Source organism: Thamnophis elegans, chromosome 4 (genome assembly GCF_009769535.1).
Source record: "Thamnophis elegans isolate rThaEle1 chromosome 4, rThaEle1.pri, whole genome shotgun sequence".
NCBI classification, from domain to species: domain Eukaryota; kingdom Metazoa; phylum Chordata; class Lepidosauria; order Squamata; family Colubridae; genus Thamnophis; species Thamnophis elegans.
Window position 1 is genome coordinate 40452895 of NC_045544.1, and position 6333 is coordinate 40459227.

Genomic DNA, 6333 nt, shown 5'->3' on the forward strand with positions numbered 1-6333 from the left:
ATGTCTGAAAAAAAGAAATATGCTCGTGGCTATTTACCAGAGTATCTGAAGATGGGTTTCATTGAATCTGTTACAAATAAACGTTTAGCTTCCAATGTGTTTACTGTGCCACGACATTATCTAATGAAGCAATGAAGCCAAGTCGATTGCGAGAACATCTTGCTACAAAGCATTCGCAAGATAAAGATAAGCCCATTGAATATTTTCAAGAAATCTATAAAAGATTTCAAAATCATTCAACAATAGCTGCATCATTTCAAAAACAACATACAAAAATTGAGGATGGATTAACTGCATCTTATTGTATATCACACTTAATTGCAAAAAGTGGTAAAAGTCATAATATTGGAGAAACTTTGATAATATCCTCTATCAAAGAATTTATCTCAACAGTAATGCATCAGGATATACCTGAAGTTTTAAAAACACTGCCCCTTAGCGATAACACAGTAAAGAGACGCATTGACGAAATGGCGGCTAATGTTGAAAATAAACGTATAGGTATTCTCCAAAATTCTTCATTTTCCATACAATTGGATGAGTCTGTCATTGCAGATAATAATGCTCTACTGATGACATATGTACGGTATCTTGATGAAAACAATACATTGCAAGAAAAAATGCTATTCACTGTCAATCTGATTACAGATACAAAAGGATATCAATATTTAATGCCGTGAAATCATACTTTGCAAAAAATAATATACGCTTGAACAATATTGTTGCATGTGCTACTGATGCAGCACCATCAATGGTAGGCTGCTATCATGGGTTTGTTGCTTATTTGAAGGAAGAAGTGCCAAACGTTTTGTGTATTCATTGTGTTGTGCACAGACAACATATTGTAGGAAAACATTTAAGTACAAGTCTCCATTCATCATTAAGTATAATAATTAAAGCTGTAAATAAGATCAAATCTAATGCCAAGTGTGATAGACTGTTTCGACAGCTGTGCCAGGACAATAACGAGCAGTTTATTAAGTTACTTTTATACACAGAAGTTCGATGGCTCTCAAAGGGTACATGCTTGTCTCGTTTTGTTGCATTATTTGATAGTGTCATACAGTTTTTTGAAAGTGATAATGAGGCTGGTCTCTATGAATAGTTAAAAACCGTAAAGAATGATGCCTTTTATTTTCAAGAGATTTAATGAAATTAATTTGAAGCTTCAAGGAGCCAATATAACTCTTATAGGTTGCACAAATATTATGTCATTATTTATTGAAAAACTTGATCTTTTCCGTCATAATATTTTAAAGAGAGAATTTCATCAGTTTCCTGAATTGTCCTCTATAAACAATGATGTAACTCTGGGGGATATTGAAAGGTTCAGTAGACACCTCAATGAACTCAAATTGGAAAAGGAAAAACGATTTCAAGATATTTTAAACTTAAAGATGCATGACTGGATGATAAATCATTTTACAGCAAATGTTGCTGATGTTGATATAACTTACCAAGAAGAACTATTAGAACTTAAATATGATGAAGAAAGCAAATGTAATTTTGGCAGTGGTGGATATCAAAAACTTTGGCAAAATAAAAAAATGCCTGCGTTATATCCAAATATGTGGAAAATGATGTTCAATTTATTGATATTTTTCCCTACCACATATCTTGTAGAATCAAGCTTTAGTGCTGTTAATCATATTATGAGCAAACAGACAAACTGTCTGAATATCACTGAAAGAGGAGACCTTTGTTTGTTCCTTACGAAAATCGAACCAAATATTTAGTCTCGCAGCATCAGCCTCAAAGATCTCGTTAATCACTAGTAAAGCTAATTTCAATTTACTTTATTGTTTTCTAATTAAAGTTTATAAAGTTAAAAGCATTATAAACATGCATAAAGTAGAAATAAAAAGATAAATTTATTTATTTATCAGCACAAATACTACAAAAAGATAAATGTACGTACATTTCTTTTTTTTAAAAAACCCTCCTTTCTAAAAGATATTCCGCACTTGCGCAAAAACTGGTGGGTGATAAGGAAATTTTTCCATCAAGAAAGATCCATTAGTGGGTGGTAGGTAGGAAAAGGTTGACTACCACTGGTCTAGCCATTCTATGTACCACTTTTTTGGAGTATAAGATGCACCGGAGTATAAGACACATCTTAGTTTTTGGAGACGAAAATATGGAAAAAAAAAAAATCTGCCTACCAGGTATTCATCTGACTAGCATCCTTAGTCTGGTCAGCTTCAGCACAGAAGTTTGCTGGTTTTGAGTGTGCACGCTTTTTATCCCCTGGTCTATGTATTCCAAGTGAGGCCACACTGATTAACAATCACTTACAATCATTACAAACAATCATTACTGAGGGCAAGTGAGAAGTCTATTTGGACCAAAGAGGAGTCCACTTTTCAATCTAAACTCCAAGATCATCAACCAGCATGATCAATGCTATTTCTATTCTGGAAAATTGGAGAAATAATACTAGAAAATTATCTGCTGCACAGAAAAGTTGAAGGGCATGCTTAAATGGGAAAATTCAAAGAAGATAGCCACAATTTGCAAAAGAATGTGTTGCATTGGAGAGAAGTAGATTTTCGTTTCCTTGAGAAATTGTTTTTGAAGCACAGAGTCCATTTTGTTTGTCTCTACTCTTCCAAGCCTCACTTACTGGTATCCAAAGGGTTGAGTATGCTGCAGTAAAAATATTTGAAGCTTTTTTTCAGCTCTAATGAGGTGCTAAGGAGTGAAGCGATCTTCTGATCTTCCAATCTTCTCTCCTTGCCTGCTTTTCTCATTGCTGCTCCCTCTGACAATCAGCTGTGCTTTAGAAGCTTTTTTTCAGCCCTAATGAGGCGCTACTGTGAGTTCTAATGAGGGCTGAAAAAAGGTTCAAAAAAGCTGCATTCAGAATATAAGACACACACCAATTTTCAGCTTCTTTTAGGGGGGGAAGTGCGTCCAAAATATGGTATATCACAAAACTGATGCCTTTTAATGAAATTTGGGAAACATACTGGATTACAGGGTAGAGTGAAAGAGAATCTGCATACAATCTGGGCAGTTTGCCAAAAAAACAGAAGGAGATGACTTTTTAAAAGAAAATTATCATAAAAAGTGCTTTTTGTGTCATTGAGCAACTAAAGTTTAGTCAGATGACCATCCGGGTCATAAATCTTCTTTCTCGGGTTGGTCATAACTTCAAATGATCGCTAAGCAACCAGTTATAAGTCGAGGACCATTTCTACTGCTTCTCCCCAGTGTAGCACCTACTCCCATTAAACAAAATTCTCTTATCCATTATACAAAGATTACTCTAATTTGCAGCACTCAAGAGCTGCATTTTAGAACATGGACTACAAAGGAGAAAAGATGAGAAAATTCCCATTCTTTATGATATCTTTCCTTACTGCTTGCTATTATACATACATCATGTGAAATATGATGATCACGTTCTAAATGCAGAAAATTTGTTAACCACATATATTAAGGCCAGCCTGCATTCAAGTCTTAGTTGAGACAGAAAGCAACTTAACACGCTGTAAGGAATGTATCATTGTTCGTCATAACATGGGTGGATTCAGGTTTTGATCAATAACAATTTAGTCACATTTTTACAATTTCTCTGTCTTTCATTTTGCAAATAGATTATAAGGGGGGAAATAGCTTAAATTTGTAATTGCTACATTTAATTTAATTGTAGTTTAATTAATTTAATTTAGCTTAATTAATAAAAAAATGAATCAGAAAATTTCATATCATTCCAATTTAAATCCTCCATTAGTCTAGACATTCTATGCATCTCATGAAGCTGAGGACTTTTAATGAAATTTGAGAAACAGAATGTAGCATAGGGTGGAATAAAAGAGAATCATAGTGATTTTCCTAAGGAGTAGGTGTGGCATGTAGCTTTTAAAAGTAGCTTCCACATGCTGGGATGTCTAGAAGGATGACACTGTGGCCAGCATGGGAGATACTTTCCTGAGAAAACGCTTCTGCTGTCTCACTCTTTTCCTCCTTGCCATGGAGGTTGCCAGTCCAGCTCATCTACAAACACAATCCCAAGATTTCTCTTCACTCTGGCATTTAGTGCCTGAAAACATTGAAGATTATCTCATCCGAAATCACAAGATTGTTATCAATGTCTGGAACTACTTAGATAGAATGGGAATGTATAAGATCTTGCTCAAATCTTCAGCTAAATATTTCCGTCAACTTGGACCTAACAATCGCAACAATATTTTATGGGGATTACCATTAAAGTATGGCTGGCAATACAGTTCAGGAAAAGGAGCAATTTCTTTTATTCTAATATTCAATTTTCAATTTCAATTGAATAAAATTTGTATGCCACCCACTCCCTTGGGACTCTGGGTGGCTTACAGGCAAGATAAAAGAAGCATTGAAAAATTTAAAATAAAAGATACAATTATTAAAATTACACATCAACCATTCTGTCTAAGTGGGGCTGGATATTAATCAACAGCCCCAGGCCTGCCGGAACAGCCAGGTCTTGGTGGCTTTACGAAAGGCCAGGAGAGTGGTAAGGGTCCGGATCTCTACGGGTAGATCATTCCACAGGGCCGGCGCAGCTACAGAGAAGGCCCTCCCCCGGCATTGTCCAGTCGACGGCACCCGGAGGAGGCCCAACCTGTGCAATCTTGTTGGTTGTTGGGAGGTAAGTGGCAGGAGGCGGTTTCTCAGGTAGCCAGGTCCTAAACCATGTAGGGCTTTAAAAGTAACGACTAGCACTTTGAAGTGCGTCCGGAGACCAATGGGGAGCCAGTGCAGCTCGTGGAGGATAGGTGTAACATGGGTGTATCTTGGTACACCCAATATCGCTTGCGCGGCTGCATTCTGGACCAACTGCAGTCTTCAAACACTCTTCAGGGGCAGCCCCATGTAGAGCACAATATTAGAATTCCTAAGAACAAAGTTAGGTTGATTCTAGGCTATGACAAAGATGAAAGTTTTCAGTTTCAAACAAACTTTCATCTTAAACTGTTTGTAAGTTTGAAGTGAAAATACAGATGATTTCAGGCCATGAAGTAATACAATTCATTAGCCAAATGATAAACTGGATTGACCAATGTCTGAGAAATTGCCATCTGTTGTATGAACATTGAAACAAATACTGTTTGTTTTTCATAGTTTAATCAAACAACAGAGACACTTCATAGACATTTTAAATGGGAACACAGTAACATGAATAAATAAGGCAATAACAGTTACAAAGATTAATGTTTTCTTCCTTGTTTCTAAAGCACAGGCTGGGTCTGGAAGGAGAGGTGGCCTTTTCAGATATATGCCCAGCTATGTTTTGGGTGCGGTTTTAGATGAAACACTAGGGTAGGAATGGAAATGTGGTAATTGTCATCTGGAAATATCTACAGATTACCAGAAGTGTGATCTTATATGTTCAGTTATACTCTACGTATTAAAACTCACTTGCTAAACTCTTTGATTCAATTTCTGTGTTGCCAATGGAGTGTCCCAGACATATACTATTGAGGGACTTCAGCCTGCCTTCTCAACTAGTGAAATCTGAGATGGTTCAGGAGTTCACAGCCATGATGATGATCGTGGGCCCTATTTTTGGCAGAGCAGTAGCAATGTGCTCTGAAATTAGGGAAGTTCTCAGTCTTTCTCTTGTCCCTTTCAGTCAGGATTCAGATCTAGGTATGAGATGGAAGCAGCATTGGTCACACCTTTAGATGATCTCTGATGAGAGTGATATGGGGGTTGTCCATCCACCCTTGCCCTACTGGTCTTTTTTACAGCTTTCAATACTATCTGTGTCATGCTAGTACATCTCCTTTCTCCAAGATAGGTTCCAGTTTGTGGTATTTGGGAAGGAGAGATCCTGTCCTTAGCCCCTACTGTCTAGGATGCCACAGGGTTTACTACTCTCTCCACTCTTTTCCACTCCTATTCAATATCTACATGAGGCCATTAGGTGAGATTATCTAGTATCATGTAGTGAGATATCATCAGGATGGGGACGATACACATCTCTGCCTCTGGCAAATTAAGGAATGCTATAGATGTCTCATTCTAATGTCTGGAGGCTGTGAGGGTGTGGATGGGGAAAAACAGCTACAGATGAACTCTGGTGAGACTGAGTGGCTTTAGGTTTTGGAACCTACCATTTTTAGGACTATGTCATCTTTGCTGCTGGATGAGATTGCATGCCCAAACAGATGCATAACTTTGAGTCCTCCTGGACGTGTGACTCCTGCACTAATAGCAAGTGGCCAGTTGTGATTAGGATATTGGTGTTTCATTTTCTTCCAGGCAGATTAGCAGATCCTTTAAATACTACAGGGTGTGGCCATAAGGACAGAGGCAGTCTATGCATATCTGAATTCAGCTGGTGGGCTT

The 6333-nt window shown here is 37.3% G+C and overlaps 1 pseudogene; it reads left to right on the forward strand.

The window, feature by feature from the left end:
- On the forward strand, nucleotides 1-1736 carry LOC116507294 (annotated as a pseudogene).
- Nucleotides 1737-6333: the final 4597 nt, after the last annotated feature.